Source organism: Rousettus aegyptiacus, unplaced genomic scaffold, assembly GCF_014176215.1.
Source record: "Rousettus aegyptiacus isolate mRouAeg1 unplaced genomic scaffold, mRouAeg1.p scaffold_m13_p_15, whole genome shotgun sequence".
Taxonomy (NCBI): Eukaryota; Metazoa; Chordata; class Mammalia; order Chiroptera; family Pteropodidae; genus Rousettus; species Rousettus aegyptiacus.
In genome coordinates this window covers 46,254,005-46,277,456 of record NW_023416290.1, presented here as the reverse complement: position 1 = coordinate 46,277,456, position 23,452 = coordinate 46,254,005, and the positions used below count along the sequence as shown (strand labels likewise).

Below are 23,452 nucleotides of genomic sequence, written 5' to 3'. Positions count from 1 at the left end.
GGGAGAGTCACTCTGACCACTGCTTCTGTTGGGACATTTCCTTCTCTGACTCCAACCCTCCTGTCACCCCCCCTTATAAGAGCCCTTGTGATTAGATTAGGGCCCCTCACATAATCCAAAGTAATCATCTCACCATAAGATCTGTAATGTAATCACACTGCAAAGTCCCTTTTTTTCATGTAAGACAAGATATTTGGGTGACACCATTATTCTACCACGAAGGTTAAGTGCAGGAAAACCAAGGAGCCTCATCCCGCAGCTAGCATCAAGATGAGAGAGACCCTCTTGCCCCTTCTGGCCCATTTTAGAATGCAGTCATGTCAGTAAACTCAGCTGAGACTGGCAAAAGAACCACCCCTCCATCCTATAGGACTACAAGAAATGATAAATCATTGATTTTTAACTCTTTAAATTTTTGGTTGGTGAGCCATTCTAGGGGTAAAAACATTTTTTCTTCTTCCCTTCTAGGTTCTTTGGCTGGTCTAAATTGGAGTAAGACAGATTAACAGGAGAAAAACAAATTACAGAAGGAAGCCCCTCACAGACAAGTAGACTCAAAGGCAGTCAGGTGATTGAGGTTTATAGTCCATTCTGAGTTAAGGGGCCTGAGGTGTCAAAGGAGGACTAAGGAGGTCAGAGATCCGAAAGTCTGATATTTACCTTGCTGTGCCCAGGTAAGTCTTTCAGACAAAAGTTATCTCTGGCAGTAGCTCTCTTCCTGGGCTAGGCCCTTTACCTAACTTTTTCAAGCAGTTAGAGAGGTAAAAACTTTTCCATAGTCTGCTGGGTCTTGATTGCTTTAGTTCAAAATAATACACATGCTGAAGTGCACATTTTGGGTTAGCATATTCTGCTCTCCTTCAGCATGCAACCTTCAAACCCTAAATTATTTATTTTATTATTATTTATTATTTATTTATGCCTACAGCAACCTAGTATTCCTAGGTGGTCTCCCATCCAAGTACTAACCAGGCCCAACCCTGCTTAGCTTCTGAGATCAGACATTGGGCTTGTTCAGGGTGGCATGGCTGTGGACCCTGGACTGTGGCTCCACTGGGGTGTGAACCCAGGACCTTCTGTGTGTAAAGCAGACGTGCTAACTGCTACACTGTGGAACCGCGTCCTCAAACCCTAATTTAAATAATTTATTTTCACAATAATTTAAATCAACCTTTGGAATCTGGAAAATGTACATCTTTAGTGGCAAGGCAGAGGTTTTGAAGGAGGGCAGGAGTCTTCTGACCTGTACAAATAGTCCTCTTTCCGCTATGAGAACTCATGTCCTATTGTAACACGCCCATGATGTTTCCCTTCCTACCTCTAAACATCTCCTTTTTGGAAAGGTTAAGAAGAAATCAGAAATGGAGATGATTTTTAAATTCAGCATTCTAATTCATTCCCTCGTGAGTATTGATTGTTTCCTTCAATCTTTATCTCTTTTCTTGATCCAATTTAAAATGCTAAGAGGTGTTAGTGGCCCTTAGTGCCTTTGGAAATTGTTGCGGTTTTTCATTTTCTGAAATTACAAATACTTGAAAATGTTCTCTTATCCATCTAAACTCTTAGAATCATAGTTGTCTATCCTACAGTCTCCTTGGTATTTCTATGGCCTAAGACATTTATGGACTGCTCTGTTCTAATCATCATCTATCATCTGAAATTCGCTGAGCATTAATCTCCACAGTGGGCTCTATGGAGTGCCATACAAATCAAGTGAAAAAGAGCCACAGCTCCCCAAGAAGTTCTATAAAATTCAATTCAACAGGCTCATTGGGAGAACAATGAAAAATCTCTTTGGTTCTTCATTAACTCAAATGTGAAACACTTGATTTGCAACTCAAGTTTCTGACTTGGAAGAATATTATTTGGCATAAGAGGGTCATCTCCTTTTTAGAACTTTATCCTGAATGTCAATCCATTGCCTTGGAAACTAGACAAAGCTGAGGTTGATCACTCTTAATTGCAGTTTCTATTGTAGGGATTTAGGTTGATAAACAGAGAGGGGCATATGTTCTATTTTCCAAAGTTTCTTTCATGGGTATAGGTTACTGATCAGTTCTCCTACCTTTATATCATATCTCCTAGCTTACCTCTGATTTTTCTCTCTGCAAGCATGTGGCAGTTTTAAAATACGTCTACAAATGATTTGAAACCACTCACAATGAGAGGTGAGTTCTCTCTCTCGTATCTAAGTCAGCCTTAGTAACTCTCTTGTAAAGAATAGAATGCAGTAGAAGAGATGTTGCATGACTTCTGAGAAGTGGTGTTTCATAATTTTGAAAAGGCCTTGTAATTCCTGCTTTGTTGACTTATGATACTTGCCCTGAGGAAAGCTGGCCACCATGAGCTTCTGACACTACCATGCTGGAAAGGCTGTGTGTAGACACTCTAGCCAGCAACTCCAGCTGAGCTTCCAGCAGATACTAAGTAGCACCAGCTGCCATCCCTGTGAGCAAGACCTCTTGGCCATCCTGCCCGGTAGGCTTTCAGATGACTGCAGCTCCAGCCTGCATTTGATTGCTACTGCAAGAGAGACTAAGTGCCATCCCTTCCCTAACTGTCAACTGCAGCATCGTGAGCAAAATAAAATAATTATTGTCTTATGCCAGTGTGGTACAGGGTAATTTGTTATGTAACAACAGTAACTAAAATAGACTTTAAAAAAAAAAAAAAAAAGCTTGAGCAGGTATCCAGCTGTATTTAAATCAATTTCCCAATCCAAGGTGACCTTGTGAGAAAACAGTACTCATAGTTCAGGTTCAGGAAACTGTGTCTGAGGGAGGCAGATTGTGGAGAAGAGGCTGAAACTGGGCCTTAGGAGTCTAGAGTTCAAGACCGAGTATCACCACTAATGGCTGTGCATATTTGGTCCTGTCACTGTCTAAGACTTAGTTTCCTCATCTGTAGAATAGAAAATTGAGATGACATCCAAATTATGTGTGGTTTCTTCTGCACTTTAAAATGTTATAACTCTAATGACTTTGGAGAACACTGAGTTAGGTGAATCGATAAAATGAATTCATATGTAATATCTTCTAGAGGAAGCAGAGAATTTCCAAGTGGAAGAGTTCACCACTAAATTTGTAGGAAGTCCTGTCCAAAAATATTGAAAAGCTTGATTCCAGGTTTAGAAAATGATGACATTATTGTTAAGATTTATATTGAACTGAAAACAGTGAGCTTTTAAAAGATGACAGACAGTAAGGAGAAAAAGCTTTCCTAATGCTATTGTCATTAACTCAGGTGTTATGTGTTACTCAAAATTACTGCAGTGTAATAGTTACTTCAATTATTTGTCATAAAAAATAGTCACTCTTTTTCTTACTCATAAGATATTTGAGCCCTTCGTTTCCCAGGTGATTTTTGTTTTCTTTTGGACATGGCTTTGCTAGTAACTGTGATAACCGAATGTGTTCACAGTGATTCACCCCCACACTCTGGGATGTAGGAAGAAGAGGATTTTTAATTCTTTTACGTTAGATGTCTCTATAATTTTTATAACTGTATCTTATAACAAGTAGGCATTTTTTTTTGTAAAAAAAATATTTAAGTATACATTCTTCAGAGAAAGAAGTATCAAATAAAAACGATTTTCATAATTTCATTCATTCTTATGACTGCATGCCCCTCCATATTTCATAGATTTTCTTTTACCTTAGTATATTATTGCCTGGCTTTACCTTACTATATGTATGGATTAATCAAAGTGTGTTGTGTGATAGCTGTTTGATTTGAGGATATTGCATTCTGTGACAAGGAAAATAATACATTGAGATGCGAACAAAGTGCTAAGGGAATGCAGAAGAGGAGATAATTAATTTTGAGTGGGAGAATCTCTGGTAAGCCTTCTTAGGGGAGGCATCATATGAGCTGGGCTACTGAATGGCAGATGTAGGATTTTAACCCAGTTCTGTCTGCCCCCACCCCACCCCAAACTCAAGCTCTCAGCCCTGTACTGTACAGGCTTTCTAGTCTCCTCGCCCCCACCCCCACTCTTAGATCTAATGTCTGGGTCTATCTGTAGATCAGGACTAGCTTCATTCCAGGGCCTCTATGATTGGCAAGTAGGATTATACTAGTACTCATAGTTTAACATTAACAGTAAAACTAATACCTAACACTAATTAAGCAGCTCCTTTATTAATAACTATATTGTATATTTTACCATCCAAACAGGGACATTTTTTAAAAAACAACTTTGTTGGGATATAGTTGACACACAATAAACTATACATGTTTAAAGTATAGAATTGAATACATTTTGGGATATGTATTCACCCTTGAAGCCATAACCACAATCAAAATAGTGAATATTTCTATAACCCACAAAAGTATCCTCATTTTTGTTGTAATCCTTACCTACCAATCACCTCTGTCCCCAGGCAACCCCTGATCTGCTTTCTGTCACTATGGATTAGTTTTCATTTTCTAGAATTTTATGTAAATAGAATTATGCAGTGTTTACTTTTTTATGTCAAACTTTATTATTCATTGCCAATTGTCACATGTACCAATAGTTCATTCCTTTATGCTGCTAGAAAGTGTTGCAATGTATGGGTATGCCACAGTCAATTCATCCATTCATCTGTTGATGGGCTTTTGAGTTGTAGTCAGCTCTTGAATATTGCTAAAAAAGCTACCATGAACATTCATGTAAAAAAAAAAAAATGACTTGGATTTTTACAGCTAGAAAAGGCTAGAGTCTAAAGCCCTCTTCCCTGAATACCTCATCTCTGCCCCTCCCCCACAGCCATCTGACAATCTCCACTTCACCCTTCATGTCTCTGCATAGACCCCACTTCTTTCTAGAATTCCTTCTCTATCATCAGTGGGTGGGTGGCTCACCTATGTTCTTGCAGGGATGTATTTTATATCTATACTTCTCCCATTTTGGGACTTATCACCTGCTATTGTAATTACTTCTTTACATATGAAAGTTTCTCCATAATTTACATTGCCTGGCTAAATATGTTAAGTGATTAAACAAATAAATGAATGAATGAAGAGTAAAGAGTAGGATCAAAGATAAGCACAAAAGAGAATTAAGTATCTTATGTAATTAGATTGTGGTTACGGTTGCATGACTCTGAATATGCTGAAAAGTAAGCGAATTGTACATGTTGGGTTCATTATGGTATGTGAATTACATCCCATTAAAACTGTTAAAAAGGGGGAAATTTAGAAATAGTCATCCTGGTTGAAGAATATATTAATGAGTAAATAAAAACGAGGCTATAAAGAATCCTTGACATTTCAGCATCAACTCTAAGTGTTATAGAAGATTAAATAATCAAAACTCAACTTACCATCAAGTTTTTATCCCAATATTGCCTCCTTACTTCATTCGTTTACTTATCTACTCGTTTTTGCTGGTGAGCTTCAATGCGTGTTGAGATGAGGTTTCTAACTGCTCTTGTGTTGCTTTCCCGCTGTGAGTAACAATCTAACCCGGACTGGATAACGTTAATCCACTAGGACCAAAAAGGAGTTCGTTCCACACTTGGCCCCATTGCTCTCCAGGAGGCTGGATGCAAATCAGAACCCCTGTTTCCTATGTCTTGAAAGATAAGGGAGGATTTACCATGATAATAAAATTGAGAAGGGTATTTGTATAATCTGCAAAGACTGGTCAGAAAGCATTAGTCATCAAGATCATCACTTGACGACTTTTCCCCTTCGTTCAAGTCTACGGGTTGAGGGAGGGAGGAATGGGGCAGGAATATGAGGCTAGGGAGCTAGGTTGGTGTAAAATCTCTCTGCTCTGGAAGGAGCTTTGGATTTCATTCTGTGGCCAAGGGCAGGCCAACATTAACATTAGGTTTTTAAGAGGGAATGAAGGACCAAGGGGGTCATTGTGAGGATAAATGTGATAACAACTCTGAAAGCATCTCGAACCCCCAGGACGAGAATGCAGTATAGTAGTTCCCCGATATCTGTGGGGAATATGTTCCAAGACCCCCAGTGGATGCCTGAAACCACGTATGGTACCAACCCCTTTATGTACTATGATTTTCCCTACATATACATACCTATGATAAAGTTTAAATGACTCTTGCATTTGGGGCCATTATTAAGTAAAATAAGGGCTACTCAAACACAAGACTGTGAAACCGCAACAGTTGATCTGACACCCAGGTGGCCATTAAGTGACTCACAGGTGCGTCTTGTGTACAGTGTGGCGGTGCTGGGCAAAGGGATGATTCTCGTCCTGTGTGGGATGGAGCAGGATGGTGCGAGGTTTCATCACGCTGCTCAGAATGACACACAATGTAAAACTTATGAATTTTCTATTTCTGGAATTTTCCATTTAATATTTTCAGAGGTAACTGAAATCTGTGGAAAGCAAAACTGTGCATATACGGGGGACTACTGTCTAAATCGAACTTGCTTATCTAATTTGACCGTAGCATTAAGTTAGCATCTCATTCGAGCTTTCTTATGCCCGGCTCCATTCTCTCCCCTGCCCTCCATATCAGGCTCTGGTTCCAAGCATTGCATTGAGTACCTGCTCTTAAGTGCTCAGGAGGTCTTACTTTGTGAGTTTAGGATTAAGGAGGGATGTGTACTCTTGGCACTTCTCCTTTTGAGGACTATCTTTTATCAGCATAGAAATTCCACCATGAATTGAAGATTATACAATTCTTGAAGGGAACAATGTTTTACCCACCCTGATTTTTATCTACTTAAGCCAGCTTGATCTTAATCCATAACTTCTACTTGTTGTCAACATTTATTTTTTTTATATTTCATACCTTTCAGAAGGTTATATGTGTGTATGTGTGTGTGTGTGTACATTGTGTGTGTATGTGTGTGTAGGGTTGTATTCATTTTTTTATTGCTTCATAACAAATTACAAAAACCTTAATGGCCTAAAATAACACCCATTTATTAGCTCACGGTTGTGAAGGTCAGAAATCCTGGCAGGCCCAGCCGGCTTCTCTGCGTAGGCTCTCACAAGACTGCATTCAAAGTGTTCAAATGGGCCAAGTTCTTAGCTGATGGCTCTGGGGAGGAATCCGCTTTCAAATTCATTTAGGTTGTTGGCAGAATTCAGAACAAGGACATTCTCTTATATAACCATAGTGTAACTATCACATCAGGAAATTTAGTATTGACCAAAAACTATTACATCATCCACAAATTATATCATTTCTTCCAATATGTCTATCACAGCTATTTACTTCTGCAACCCAGAATCTTCCATGTCCCTTTAGTTTCCTTACTCTGGAATATTTCCTCAGCCTTTCTTTATCTTTCTTGACACCAACACATTTTAAAGACCACTTACTTTTAGAGAAAATTCATCAGTTTGGATTTTTCTGATTTTTTTTTTTCTTGATGAAATGCAAGTTAAGTATTTTGGGCAGGAATGCCAGACATGCCGTGTTGAGTCCTCCTCAGTGCAGCATGTCAGAAGGCACGTGGCATTGCCGTGTGCTCATGCTGGTGATGTTAGCTTTGATAGCTCGGCTACTGGGGTCTTCCACGTTTCTCTGCTGCAGAATTTCTGTGTTCCCCTTTGTAAGTACTCGGTGAGGAATTACTTTGATCTATGTAAATATCTGTTCCTCATCAAACTAATTTTAGCATTCAGCGATGGGTTTTTTTTAACTCTATCATTGTCTCTATGTGTGTTAGCATTCCGCTGATCACCTCGCAGAAGGAGTGTTTACAGGCTTCGCCATGGTGAGGTTACCGTCCTTCCTCCTTCTCTACTGTTTTCTTTGGAAGGAAGTCACTCCCCAAAGCCCACAGTGTTTCTTCTCCTTGAGGGTGGAGCAGCCACATAAGCCACTCGGAATTCTTTTACAGGAGAGTTGTCTCTTCTCCCTCATTTACTTAATCATTCATTTATTTATATCAGTATGGCCTCGTGGATGTTTCTTTTATACTTTGGGGTATAATCTAATGCAACTTTGTTTTGTTGCTCAGACCGCTCCTGCTGTAGCCGCTGGGAGCTCTTTCAGCTGGCTCCTCTGTCCCTTTGATATGCACCTGCTAATGTGGTTTTTGTTTGTTTGTTTTTGAGGACTTCCTTATTTTCTGGCATTACCAGATGCTCCAAGTTCCTTTTGTGTATTTCCTGCCCCAGAAGGCTTGCTTTTCATACTCGTTAGTCATTCCGAAACTGTATTATGTGCAGGCTTGAGCCAGTGGATAAATATATGGTGGGAAATGGGAGCCAGGTGTCTTGCTCTTGGAGAAAGGAGTTAGAAATATGGAAAAGAGGAAGGATGGAAGGTGCCCTGTGAATTTGGATGGAAATTTACTGTTTCAGTATAAATTCATGGCTTTAAATTTAGGTTTGTCATTGGCAGTATTGCTTGTCTCAAAGCCTGTTTGGTCTGATATGAAGATAGCTATTACAGCTTTCTGATGCTTACCGTTTGCCTAGTATATCTTTTCCTATCCTTTCGTTTTCAAACTCTTTGTGTCTTTATTTTTAAGGTGGATTTCTTATACATGGAAATAGTTAGGGCTTGTCTTTTTACTGGAAAAATCTCTGCTTTTTAATTGAAGTATTTGGTTTGTCTCTACCCCACTCATCCCCACCCCCGGTCCCTTGCAGCTCTGCCTTCTGCAGTATCCTGCCCAACACATTCCAGCCGCTTGAGAAACGGGCAGTTCCGAGCTCTGCCTCCTTAGCTTAGCGAGATCCCTGCCCTGCGTGGGCTTCTTTTCCCTGTTCTGCAGCAGGGACAAAGTCTGCATGATCATGCTCCCCGCCTTGTGTATTGTCCTTCTCTTGAGCATTGGAGGGCTGTGCTACCTGTCATTCAGTTTCTATAGATTTTGTCTATTTTTATTTATTATCTGTTTCTTAATTTATAGCTATAATTGTTTTGAGGGCAAGTCTAGTACAATTACTGTGTCATGCGTAGAAGGGGAAGTACCCAGATAATTCACCTTTTAAACTAAACACAGCAATAAAAATACCATAATATGGTAAATATTATGGTATATGGTAAAGTCAGTCATTCTGACCACCTTAGTACATAGCTTGTGTTTTTAAAAATTTTTCCAACTTCATTGAAGTATGATTGAAAAATAAACATTGTCTATATTTAATATGTGTAACATGATGCTTTGATATACGTATGTGTTATGAAATGATTTCCCCAAACAAGCTAATTAAATAGGTTGTGTTTTTAAGACATATTTTAATTAACTTTCCACTGCTGAATTACCTGAATATCCTCGAATAAGGTCTTTAACCCTTTCAGATAACTAAAATTTTGGCCAAAGACAAAAAAGTAGAAAGATGTCTGTTGGGATAGGAAATGGATATGGTGCAAGAACATAGTATTTACATGAATATGGTGCTTTGTTCTTTTTCATTTATATTTTACATAAGTTGGTTATAAGTTACAGAAACCTAAGTCAGAGCGAATTAAGCATAAAGGTGAATTTATTGGCTTCTATGAGCAACATCCCAGGGTATCCGGCTTTGGTGTACCATGGGAAATATGTCTCCCTCCATTCCACAGCTCTCCTTTCCCCTGTGTTGGCCTCGCTGACAGGGTGACACCAGCAGCTCCTGGCCTATATGCTGCCAGCTTGGAAAGCCCAGTAAAAGAGAGCTCCTCAGTCAGTCATCAAATAATCAGTGTGAGGCTGATATGTACGTAACAGAGGATTCTGCACAGTGATGAGCGATATCGTCCTTGCTCTTAAAGAGCTTACGATTTGATCACATGAGAGAACAAAGTAAAAAAATAAAATTTGGGGCCTTGGAAATTAATTAAAAAAAGATAATATGGGGTAATGCAGTAGAGAGTAAATATGATGGCTAGTAGTGTTTCATCATTCAGGAATTTCTGTCTGTCGAAGAAGCATTTGACTTAAGACATGAATTATTATGAGAAAAAGGCAACCAGGTGATAATCTAGGGAAAGGATTTTGCAAGTACAAAGAATAGTAAAATGGGAATCAGCATGGTCTGTTCTAGGTACAGAGTAAAACTAATATAAAGAAATAGCTTTCTGGTGGCTGTGTGGTGGATCGCCCAGCAATGAACCAGGACTGAGAGTTCTATTCTGGTGTGGACAGCGTGCCCATCCCTAAATCAGTCACCGTGGCCAGGGTAATGCGATGCTTTGCTTGGCCCATCGCAAGTTAATTTAACTGCCGAGGCCAGGTGGTGAGTTCAGCTCTATCTGAATGAACTTCATGAACTAAAACTAGACATGGGAACAACCCTCTCATATTGAGGTATTTTTTTTCCAGAAGAATCATAAATAGATGCTGGGTAGATAGAAACAACAAAACACACGTCCACTCTATTATTCAACTTGAGCAAAGAGTGGTCGCCTTTATTGAAAAAGCCCTAGATCCCTGCCGTGTTCTGGGGACTGTCACTCCCGGAAGAGTTTTCCTCACCATTTTGAGGGGTAGCATCTGAGCACTGGACCAGAATCTGAACTCTGAATGCAAATGTAAAATATCCCATTAAATAAGATGAAAACACGTTTTCTTATTTTTAACTTTTGTAAACTATGGCCAAAGATCACACGAGAAACCACATTTAGGAAAAAAAAAATTTGGTAATTTGTTCTAACAGTGTGAGTAGGAGCTGAAATCTTTACATTTCTATAGCACAAATATTCTTCATAGGAAATTCAAGTGCATCTTCGTCTCTAAGGGGTTCAGTTCTTGAGTAACTTTCAGGAACTCAAATACTGTAAATCACTAGTATTCCCCAGTATTCATCTGAGAATTCTGAAGGAAATAAACTGTGAAATAGTGGCATTGCCAGTGAGGATGCGCTACGTCCTCCTCAAAGGTTGGAGGATAAATTGCAAAGCTGCACCGTCAGGGGAGGAAGGGGAAATGAAAGGAGATTCCAGAAATTACAGACCATTGAATCTCATCTCATCATCTCAGTCCCAGGGAAAATGATTGAGGGTTTAATTAAGTCTGGATGGTTGAATAAGTACAACCAGAAAGAGTTTCACTCACAAAATTTCCATACAGCACTTGGATTTGTATAATAGAACCTGTCTTAGGGGAAAACCTGCTTCCTGGCTGGAAACTTTTATGCATTAATCATAGAAATGAGTGTCTGGTTTCTTTCATGCAGTCTCTGCTGCTGTGGCTAAGGTCAGAGCGTGGATAACACTGAGCACTTTTTTTTCCTTAATAAACAAAGTGGGATGACAGTGATTTGGGTTGTGACGTCTGCTGAAGTTCCTCGTCTATTATGAGTTTGCATTATCTAATGGTCAAAACAGGTCATCAGTTTTATCCACAAACATAAGTACTGGTCTGTACAAAGCACTGTGTTAGATGCAGAAGCGCTAAGAAATATGCTCTCTGTCTTTAAGAAATCTGGTGACATGATCACGGCCTGAATAACCATATCGAGAGGAGAAAGTAGCATGGGTGTTAGAGGTCGTGTAGATGAGAAGGAGAAGCTGTAATTTTATTTGGGTCTTAAAGAAATGAATAAACCTCCAGCCTAAAAATAGAAGACTGGCAGGTGAATGGTGCTGTGTCGCCCTTGCTTTTTATCAGTTTCTGCACGCTTTTCTGGAATTAGTTCTTTTAATGCTACAGTTTCTAATACTCTTCATATGTATTCATGATGCCCTATTTTATGTATCTTGCCCAGGCCTCTCTCTAAGGCAGATTCAAATCTTGCTTCCTGTTGCATACCTCTGTCATAAAAACCTTAATAGTATAGCCATTACGGAAAACAGTGAAAAGATTCTTTAAAAAATTAGAAATAGAACCACCATATGATCCAGCAATCCCTCTTCTGGGTATAGAGCCAAAGGAAATGAAATCATTACCAAAGAGACATCTGTGCTCATATGTTCTTAGCAGCATTATTCACAATAGCCAAGATATGGAACAACCTAAGTGTCCACAGATAGATAGATAAATTGTGATCTATGTATACATACACACCATATATACATATATATTTACCCACTTATCTATTATATATTTTTATGTAGTAAATATTGTATATATAATATGCAAAATAGAATACTATTGAGCCTTAAAAGAGAAGAGCCTGCCATTTGCAACAATAAACATGAACCTGGAGGGCATTATATTAAGTGAAACAAACCAGAAACAGATTTAAAAAATTTATATATAATCTCATTTATATGTTGAATCTAAAAAAGTTGAGTTTATAGCAGCCAAGAGGAGAACGGTGGTATCAGGGACCAGTCACCCCTAAGTTAGGCACCAACCTCAGAATCATTCTTGCTTCTTTATTCTTCCTATAATTCCCTAAATCATCACCTTCCCAATTCTGACAGTTTGACCTCCATGTATTTCCTCCATTTTGTATGTAAGTGTTCACGTGGGGGGGTGGGGAGCAAGCTCTGAGTATAGCTTATGGCTTCTTAATATTTGATTCCATTCTCAGTGCCTAACGCCATACTTGACACATGGGCAGTACGCAAGAAATGCTTGTTGAAGGAATTGTGAGACATCTCTTATCTATTCAATCAGTTATTTAATTTTTTAGCCAACACACATTTATGGAGGACTTGCTATGAAGTTGGAATTGTGCTTGCTTGATACTGAGGACATAAAAATGAACAGTAAACCATCTTTGTTCTCTGCTGGCTCACAGAGGAGTAGGAAGAAAAACACATCAATAGTAATATTGAAACACTAAAAGTCAAGATGCACCCAGTAATCTCAACATATACATAGTCTTCGCATATGTATATGTGTGTGTGTCACCTTGTTATTTGCTAATGATGTCTCAGATTTTGCAGTGATTCCTCTTCTCTCCCCTCCCCCCTTACATATTATTTCAATGCATCATAAGTTATATTTGATGATATCTCCGGTTGAATTATCACTAATAAAGTACTTTGGAGAATAAAAATACTTTCTCCTAAAAGGGTATATCCCTAATAATATGATCTCTGCTGGAAAAACAAAAGCACCATGGGATCCTATACTTAAAGGCAGTCCTGATAAAAATAAAAATTCATCTCACAGCTACCTGTGCTTGAGCATAAATCAAGATACAGTGAACTTAGGGACGGTAGCCAAGAAGCTAGTGATAAAAATCTGAGAATATTGATTGTTTCAGGTACCCTGAAAACTTGGCTTAAGAAAATTAATTAAACACCTTAGAAAGGCAAAACAAACCTTAGAGCCTTTCCCAGAAATCTTCTTATCTCAATCACTTTCTTTTAAGCTGATGGAGAAGAGGCTCTTTCAGATAAGTGCTAATATTTACCCCAAAAGTTTCACTCGTTGTCTGACTGCCTCCAGATCCACTTTGAAAATTTTTCTGTGGTCAAGTAAGGTTCTAGTAGCTCTTTTGAAGTATATATATAAAAAGAAAGAATGTTCTTCAGGTTAAACCAGCTTGAAGGTTATTATTACTACCACTGAAAAATTTAAAAGGTTCACAATGAGCTTCCAAGTGGAATTAGTATGCACAACTACAAAAACCAAATGTTCTTTATGTTCAGAAAGGGAAAAATGCTATCCATTTTTATTTCAAAGACAGGTTATAGTACAAAGTAGACAAGGTACATTAGATCAGCAGTTAGTACAGTATTTCATGTTAGCACACCATTAAAGTGATTAAAAGTCTCCCTGCTCCAAGCTCTACCACACTCAATCTCAGGTGACATTACCTCTTCCTTCATCCTACAAACTGAGGCGATGGAGTTTAATCTCCCTTAACTGTCTTAGCTCCCTACCTAAAACATATCTGTAGGCACTTCTATCTTCTTTCATTGCAGGGGCTGTGTGAAGGGACCACCACACTGGGGACTTCCCTGGCTGCTGTGGAGTGTCCAGAAAAACAGGCTAAATGAGTGAGGGTGTTCTTTCCCTCATGTCATTAAGAATGGTAGGGGCATCCTGGGGCCGATGCAGAAGCTTGGCATTGGCGGCAGCGGCCCGGGCTCCTTTGATCTCTGTTTCTCCTTGTTTAGCACTTGACTTTCAAAGAGTTGCCTCATGATCCAAAAATGGTCACTGCAGCTCCAGCCGTCATGTCCACATGCCTGGAAGTAGGAAAGAAGAAAGAGGGGAAAAACCAAAAGGACATCTTATAGCTTAGATAGCCATATTTTTAAGGAGACATTCTAGACTCAACAATTTCTGCTTACACCTGATTGGTCACCCTTCTGTCATATGGCCAGTCCTATCTCCAAGAAAAGAATGAGAGACACGTCTTCTAAAGCTTGGCACATCACTATCTCCAAAAAACCAAATCCTGTTAGAAAGGGAAAAGACGACAGTGGATCCGAATAAGTAACTCAGTCCCTGCCAAGGTATCTTAAAACATTTCCTCTGTCTTCACATTTTCCCCTTATTGAAATGCTACAAAAAGGGCACCAAGGAAAAGGAACGGAAGCTTTGGAATCAGACAGATTTTCACTTACTGAGTTCATCACTAATTAGTTCTTGGATCTCGCTCAAGTTATTTCAAATTCCCAAGGCTTCATTTCTCTGTGTATAGCACGGAGATAAAAATACCTATTGTGAGCACCTGCTCGGGGAGCTGAGTAAATGTAGAGCCTGAAACATAGTGACTGCTCAATCATTTATAGATATATAGGTGCCATGGGATAATGCTTTTTCTTTGAAATGACTATGCCTTATTATTGCCTCTGTAGACACGTATTTTTTTTTACTGTCAACTAGGTATTGATGTGCTCACATTTTGTTCTTGGCTCCCGGCCCCCACATTCTGTGTTTCTCATCCATTACCTTGGTTTCAGTTAGCACTCAGATGCTGATGACTCTCAGTTTCCAGCCCCTCCATCAGCTTGTGACTACCCCTACGTATTCTCAGAGTGGCTGTAATGGGCTGAATAGTGGTCCCTTAAAGTATGCTCACCTGGAACTCAGAATTGACCTTCTTTGGAATAAGGGTCTTTGCAGATGTAATGAAGGTGAAGATCTAGAAATGAGATCGTCCTAGATGAGGGTGGGTCCTAAATCCAATGACAGGTGGCAGAAAAGAAGAAGACACTTAGAGGCATCAGGAGAAGGCCATGCAAAGGCGAGACACAAATTGGCGTCATGCGTCTATGAGCCAAGGAACACCGGGAGTTACTGGCAGCCACCAGAAGCCAGGAGAGAGACATGGAAGGAATTTTCTCTCAGAGCCTACCAAAGGAACTCCCCCTGCCAACACCTGAATTTGGGATTTCTGGACTCCCAAACTCTGAAAGAATAATTTTATCTTGCTTTGAGCCACTAAGTTTTTAGTAATTTCTTGCGGCAGCTCTAGAAAACTAATACAATGTCCCCAAGTGAACGCCACAGTTACCTCTACGAATGTGTTTCTCTGCTCCTATTTTCTGATTTCTCTTGTGGCACCACCATTCCCATAGACAACCCAGTTTACTATCTTCAGCTCCGCCTGCACCATCTCTCGCCTTACCCAACCAATTTTCAGACCGCACACCTGAGTAATTCTCATGTCTGGCCTTCATTCTCCAAACCCATTGGCGATTTCTTGGGTTCAAACTACTTATCTGGATCTATTCAAGAGCTTCCCAAAGTGTCTTTTCTGCTTCTCAGATTATCCCACTCAAATATGTCTACCACAAGTTTGCCAGAGACCTGGCCAAAATGCAGAACGAATCATGAACCCGACTCACTCTGAGATGGTGCCTCGTTCCCTGCAGGATAAAGCCCTCGAACCACACCAGTGGCAACTCTGTGCCTTTGTTCATGCTGCCCCTGCTCCTGGCATATCCCTTTGCTCACCGCCATGTACCTACCTTGCCATCTAATGCCATTCATTATCCATTACAACTCGGCGTGTGTGCCATTTTGTCTAAGAATCCTTCCCTCTTAGCTTCTGTAACACCTGGGGTGTTTACCCTGAGCTGTGTGCATTGCACAGTGTATTAAACTTAAGCAAATTCATTATGGTGGCAAGTAAAGAGTCTCACTCCCTGACTAGTTTGATTTCCTTGAAGGCAAGGACTCCTGTCTTTCACCTCTTTATCTCCAGGAACCTGCACAGTGCCTGAGGGACACATGTGCCTAGATCCTCAATTTATCCTCGATTTATCCTCAGTGAATGGATGTTGAGAGACTGAGAAGGTTAAATATTGCTCCTCTGAAACTGTCAATTCCCTTTACAACATTTTATCTCCATCATTGGTACTTGTGCTCAACCTCGAAGTCATCTTAAATCCTTTTCCTTACTGGCCACTACAGTCTATTCACTCAAACCTTCATTCCTTCCTTAATCAGACAGGGTCTATTCAGAGACAGGAAGGGCCCCTGAAAGGCCACCTAAATGTACAGGCTCCAGTCAGAGGGCCTGGGGTCAAATCCTGGCTTTGCCACTTCCTAAGTATGTGTTATTTAATCTCCCTGAGCTTTATCTGGCATCTGTGGAATAGGAGTGATCGTAGTGCCTGCCTCTAGGATCACTGCCTTGCACGGCCCACAGAGAAAGGCATGAGACAAAGGCAGAGAACGCATCGGAAGGACTGAGAGTCACACAGCTCTCCTGGCTTCAGCCGTCTGTGCAGCCTCTGTCACACAGACGTGGGCTTTGAGCTCAATGTTAGATTTTATTATGTTTTTCAGATGGCACATACATGGCTACCGTATGCTGCGTCCCTTCTTCCATGTGACCTGTAAGCCTTGTTGAGCCCAGAGAAACTCGTTTTATCCTAGAATGATTTCACCAGACTCCCAGGTGTCCTAATTCCCTTTACCGTGTTCCACTTTCACCCTTAACAATACCCAGTTTTTACATGAAGTGTAAGATTTCTGTTCCAAAGTGTCATTTGGATCGGAATACCCTTCTTCAAGGAAGCAACAAAAGCTTCTGTTCCTGCATCACATTAAACTCAAACGCCGGTTCATAGGCTTCAAAGTCCTTTACCAGGTTATTCTTCCCACCACACTGCTCTGACCTGCTGGTTCCTCTCAGTTTCCAGCCAGGCACACTCACCCATTGTTCCCGTCCCGCAATGTGCCTGATGGTCATCTCAAAGCCGCGAGACATGCTTAGTCAGGATAACGTCTCGGAAAAATATGAACGTGCTTCTCCCCTTCACATTTTCAGGTTTCGGGGCTTCCCCCTCGTGAGGCACAGACATCCGCCCACCAAGAGGAGATCGGGTTGTCACCACAGGAAAGAACTGAGGAGGAGCAAGGTAAGGCTGAGCTTCCGGCATTCGAGATGGAAACTGCCAGTAGTGAGACAGGTTTTCTGAGACAGACGAAATTGTCAGAATTCCCCATGTTTCTATCTATTGAGAAGAACAAAGCTGGGAGGAAGTGTGAAGCAAGCCTCTCCGGTGGTGGCTAGACCAGGAGGGTTGTGCTCTGGCTTTAAAGAACTTATAAGGGTGAAAGCGGGAAGAGCCTGTTTTTTTCTGGCTCTAGCGGCTCATGGGAAATAACAGCAGATGGAGCTAAAGCAGTCAGTCGAGTCCCCACAGGTCCGACGTGGGTCGGGACGAGTGTGCTTGGTAAGTCGAGGGACAGACCGCCTTGGCTCCTGGCTTCAGTCTCTGAATAACTTCAGCAACTCTGGGGTTTTGTATTTTTATGCCTTTTAAATTTCATCCTTTTCCTTCTTATAAAGCTTTCTGACTTATTGGTGCCAGAGGATGGAGAATTCCTCCCAATAAGCACACAAATCATCACTGAACTGCTAGGTAGAGGCTACGAGATGAAAAATGCATCAATAAAATTTGTGAGAAAAAGATGCAAGGTCCTTATTTACACCTTCAGGCTAACAAGTGTTCACCCCTTTCAAAGAACTGTGGCCATAACAGGGTGTGTGAGGAAAGACCACAGACTGGTCCAAATCTCACTGCAAAACTATTTCACATGTTTCATCTGAGAGCCTCAAGATTGACCGAGAATCCAAATAACTATTTATGCTAAGAGCTGCTGAAATGATTATGGGGACTGTGGCCAGAGAGATTCAGTATTATATAATTTATGAAAAAGCAGAACGGGGAAAACATATTGCGATTGAATTGACTAGGTTTCTGTTTGCCGAGTGTGAACCGTATGCCAAGAACTGTGCTCAGGCTAGACTCAGAGAGATAGATGCTGTTCAGCGCCTTCGCATGGCGAATGTGTATGGAACCCCATTCTGAATACTTCATGTGAATGAGTTTATTACTGCTAATGACAACTTCCTGATGTACGAACTGTCATTACTGATTTTCCCAGGTGGTCAAGGTCACACAGTTGGTAATAGGCGAAGCCAGAATGTGAACCAAAACAATGAGCTTTGGTGTTTGTGCACTTCACGAATATGGTTTGCAGGCTGTCATCGCGGTGTATGGCTAGGTGCATAGGGCTGGCATCAGAAAGACCTGAGAAAACACCAGAAGAAAATTTGGGAGAATAGTTTTAGGTCTTGGAATGTGGAAGGAGTTTCTAAGCATGAACCAAACCGAGAAGCCATAAAAGAAAAAACTGGCACATTGTGCTCTATGACAAATAAAAACCTTTGTATAGTCAAAGAAGCCATGTATACACATAATATGTAAATGCCTGCCTGGGGGAAATATTTGCTGTATAATTAACATACAAGAGGTTAATGATGTTTATAGGAATCCTATAAATCACTGAGAAAAAAACGTCATAAACAAAAGAGGTAAGGAATAAATTAGGAAAAGGCAAATCACAGAAGACAAAACATGATGGCCAGTAAGCCATGTAAAAAGATGCTTAGTATCACTACTAAAGCAATGCAAATTAACACTTTGAGATACTTCCAACTATTTAATTAGCAAACAGTCAGAAGTTTGCTAGGAAGTAGAATTGCACAAGGGCTTGAACACACATCCTTGTTTGACTCAGAGACAGTGAGGGCCTCAGTCAGTCTCAGGGTTTAAGTAGATCACAGTGATTTAGAAATTCCAGGGATAATGATTGATTTTACTGTTTCCTCATAACTTAATTGGTATTTCTTCATTGATAAAACTCATAATAAACCAAATAAGAAAGCTGAAACAAAATATCAAACTTCGAACAGCTTTAGAAGTTTCGCTCCAGAGTGTCCTGGGAATCCACTGTTTGCTGTCAATGGTGACGGCTTCCTCTGCATGGCATGCCTTCACGGAGAGAACATTCGTAACCACAGGCGGCTTTTTATTTTATTTTTATTTCTTGCTTTGTTTTATTTCTACACACCAGACATTTGCTATCCTGCAAACCTAAATTCATCAGAAGTTCCCGAAAATATGGTGAAGTGTGAGAAAAATGTGGGATTGACACTTGTTCATATTATTCTGAATAACGAAATCTCTTGAAAATTTTTAGAGGAAGATAAGAATGTCTTGGTACTTTAGGTAGGCACCTCAGAACTATTTTCTCTGGGAAGCAGGAAAAAAAAAAACAGAATAGAAAAAGTTAGGCATTGCAGCAAACTTTGAAAACTGCTGCAGACAGATAAGCAATCACCGTGTGATAAACACGGTGCGTTTCACAGACCAGCTCCTTCACGAGACTCGCTTTCTGCTGACTCGTTCAGATGTATGTACCTCGCGGTAGAGCTTCAAAATTAAAAAATGAAAAGAATTAAGGCGTGATCCCATTATCCTCCTGGGAGAACTGCTGACTTCACTGGCATCAATCCTCTAAAGACTTATGTAAATTTTCAGTCCCGGGAGCTAGAATTCATTTTTTTTTTTTTTTCTGTAAGTATTTTACTGAGATTCTCTCTGGATAACTATCATCTTCTAACATTTTCTGGATGAGCACCTTCAAAAAGGATCAGATACACTCATGGTTTTTATCCAGTTTGACTTTCTTCAGGACTTAAAAAAAGTCACCTTTTGGAAGACGCGTTAACTCTTTCAGAGAGCACGGGTGTCATGAGGCAGTCATCACAGTGGGAAAAGCCTCCTGAGCGTGGGGCTAGAAAGCCACTCCAGGTCTCTCTGAAACGTGTCCCTCGTGGACACAACCACCTGTTCCTTTCAAGCCTCTCATGTTTCCACATCTCTCCTTTCCAGCTTCCGTCGTTCATCATTACCATCATTACCTCACCCCTCTCTCCCTACATCGCGCTCGCTTGGCAAAGTCTCAGGTCTCAATCAAACAATCTACCTATTTTTGCCTGCATTCCTGCAGCTGAACATTTGCGGAGGGAAAAAAACACCGAGCTCGTCGATGACCACTTTCATCTTGAAATCATGAGCTCGAATCACACGTGGGTGCTCAACATTTGTTCAGTTTTCACATCGCTTTTCTAGCTTTTCCACTTTCCCAGATCACTATTTCAGAGCTTTTCCCACCTCAATCCTTGCATCTTTTCTTCCCGACATTACGCTGTCAGCTAGTGACTTCACTTCACACAGCGTTGAAAAGAAAGAAAATCTGCCAGAGAGGAACACTTAATTCTCCCTACTCCAAAATGTATGATGCCACCTGCGTCTATTCCTACAACCTTTGCCTCCCCTTTTCTTACTCTGGATGAAATGTGTTCACTCCCGTCAAGGTCAAGCCCTCCACTCGTGCGACGGTTCCCATCCCGTATTGACTTTGCAGTGTTTTCCTTCCGTATTTCCGATTCATCTCTGTCTCCTGAATCATTTCCATCAACACACAAACCTTTTGTAATGTCATTTATAATTTCTTTTTGATGCCCTCCTGAGAATTACACATTTTGTTGGCGGCTCCCTTTGATTCCTGTATGTGCAGATTTTCCAAATGCTACACAAGGCTATCTTTGACATTTGATCCCACAACCTTTCAAAGATTTCCAAAGCCTTTTATTCCCTATATTAAATCCCTTTCTGCTTGAAATATTTGGAGCGATTTCTACTTTTCTTTCCAAATCCTGACTGACACTTGCATCAAACTTCATTGCCTTAGAACTTTGCTCTATCGCACCTTTCTTCTTGGAATGTTATATTTTTTCCCCTGATCATGACTAGTTAATAGACAGTGACACTAGGCTCAGAGGGATTATTTCTTGACCTCTGTTCCCATGGGTGGACAGGGAGTCATGGGAACAGCACAACATCTTGAGTCCCATCTTTGCTACTCATTAGCTCTGGACCTCAGGCAATTTACCTTATCTCTTTAGAACCTTAGTTTCCCATCAGTAAAGTGAGTCATTTGGTTTTTGCCTTAAGTAGTATCTCCTCACCCAGCCATTCACAAACATATCATCTTAATTTAATTTGTGATATACTGTTATAACTATATTTTTTATTTTTTATTTATGAGAAGAAGATGAGTGATCTTTTTTTTTATGTGTGTATCAAGAACAGTGTTTGGTACCCAGTAGCCACCTAATAAATATATGTAGAATAAATAAATGAAAACTGACCATCATGTAACATTTCTCTGTATTCCCTAGAATATCAGTGTTTGAAATTTTAGGTTCCTCTGTTGAATTTTAAGGAACATCCATTAAGGAGAAAAGACTGGTTTTCAGGTGCTATGTGAGATACAAAGTCGAATGAGAGGAGCCAGTAGGGGAAATAAGAAACGCGATAAATATACAGCCACAGTGTACAATAGGAAGTGATACCATTCTGCACAGTTGAAAGTTATGGGAGTTCAAAAAGAGAAATGCTACTGTCATTCGGGAAGATGAGGGAAAGTTTTCCGAAAGGAGTTGTATTTGCATTGGGCCCTGGAGGATAATTAGGACTTATGCGTGTGAGATGGATGGGGTGAGCATTCTAGAGGAAGTGTTATCAATGGCTCAAATTGGAGGTAAAGCAAATTCAGAATACAGGAAATTGGGAATAGTTTCATTTACCTGCAAATTATGGGGTGAAAAGTGAAGCAGCATGAGATGATAGTCTATGCTTAGAAAATAAAGATATCCCACTCAAATTCCCAGATGCACAGAGGATCCACTGTTTTTCACTTCACATGCATATTTTAAATTTATTTAAGGTGGGCATTAAGCTGCAGCTAGAGAATAGCTCATCTGTGCTGACAGCCTTAAGGCTCTAAGAATTCTGTTTATTACATTAGAAGCCTCACCATGTTTTACATTCTAAATACTCTGTTTCAGATTCCATGTGGTGAATCTCTGCTCTCTCTCTCTCTGAATATGAAGTAGGCTGCATGCAAACGCATTTGTTCATAATGAGCTTTTAGCATCTCTCCTCCTCTCTGAGGATAAAAATCAGTGTACATTCTGCTTCTTAAGTCACGTCAGTAATCTTCCTGGAGAGAGCAGAAAATGATTAAACCTACTCTAAATCATCACAAGTCTGTTGAAAGACATTCTCCTCTTGAACTTCTGCTTTGCTCTGAGACAACTCAGCAATCGAATTTGAAACTGTCTCAGAGTGAATTTGAAAGAAGATATAAATCTTCCTTGATGTTCTTTAACATCTAATAATAAAGTGATTGTTGCTGTATTGTAGCTTTATCAGTTTCTTAGACACTTTCTTTCTCACCACCCATAATTATCCTTCAAAAGTGCATTCTCCTGCCTTGTCTTGCTAAACAGACTGTTACATTACAGTGTCACTCAATTAAAATAGTTGTTGGGAGTTGGCTGTTTGCTTAGAGTTATGGAGTTAGAATAGAATATTTTGTCTCCTGTAAGCTCTTATGTCACTGGGTATGCGTTTCTGTGCATATAGACAAAATGCACAACAAAGGATCACAGATTTTAAATTAATCCCCAAATATCAAGTATTCATTTAAAGAGCACTTAAAATACAATATCACTCAGACAGAGAAGGACAAATACCACATGATTTCACTTATATGTGACATGTAAAAAACGATGAACAAAGAACGCAAGATAGAAACAGACTCATAGACATAGAGAAAAAATTGATGGTGCCAGAGGAGTCGAGGGAGCTAGGAATTGTTGAAACAGGTGAAGGGGAAAAAACGGTACAAATTTCCAATTACAAAATAAATGAGTCACAGGGATATAATGTACAGCATAAGGAAAATAGCCAATAATGCTCTTATAACCTTATATGATGACAGATGGTTGCTAGACTTAGCGGGGTGATCACCTTGTTGGGTGTAATAATGTTGAATAACTATGGTGTATGCCTGAAACTAATATATTGTATATTAACTATAGTTTAATAAAAATACAGTATCACTGGGAGCGATAATACTGGTCAAAAATACAGGTTCTGGCCTTTGACTAGTGCAGGGAATAGGCCAGTCAATTGTATATTCAAGCACATGCACATTTTCTCATGTAATGATGTATACAGTTACACCTCAGGTTAGGGAAAGGAGGGAGGATCCAGACAAGGTGGCTACTTGTGTATGTAATAGTGAGTTTCCTAAATCCTGGGGAGACTTCTGGGGAGTCATCGATACCAAGGAATGGTAGTTTCCTCCTTGAAAGGAATGATTCATGATCTTAAAATGGCCTTTTAGAGATATTTCTTTCATCACACTCCTCTTATGCTCTAGTATAGATATACGCTCTTTCTGTAACTTTGATGATCTTTACTGATCAGAAATTCTAAGAATTTTTTGTTACTTACAAGACCTCAGTAATAATAGACACATT

At 40.0% G+C, this 23,452-nt stretch overlaps 1 long non-coding RNA gene and 1 pseudogene across 1 annotated transcript in view; one reads left to right on the top strand and one right to left on the bottom strand.

Annotated features, from left to right (window-relative positions):
* LOC107507154 overlaps positions 1 to 23,452 on the top strand; it is a 275,445-nt gene that overhangs the window by 185,050 nt on the left and 66,943 nt on the right. Inside the window, exon 3 of the long non-coding RNA XR_001596104.2 lies at positions 17,033 to 17,123. This is a non-coding gene — a long non-coding RNA (uncharacterized LOC107507154). The remainder of the gene's footprint in view (positions 1 to 17,032; positions 17,124 to 23,452) is intronic.
* LOC118612319 lies at positions 920 to 1,036 on the bottom strand (annotated as a pseudogene).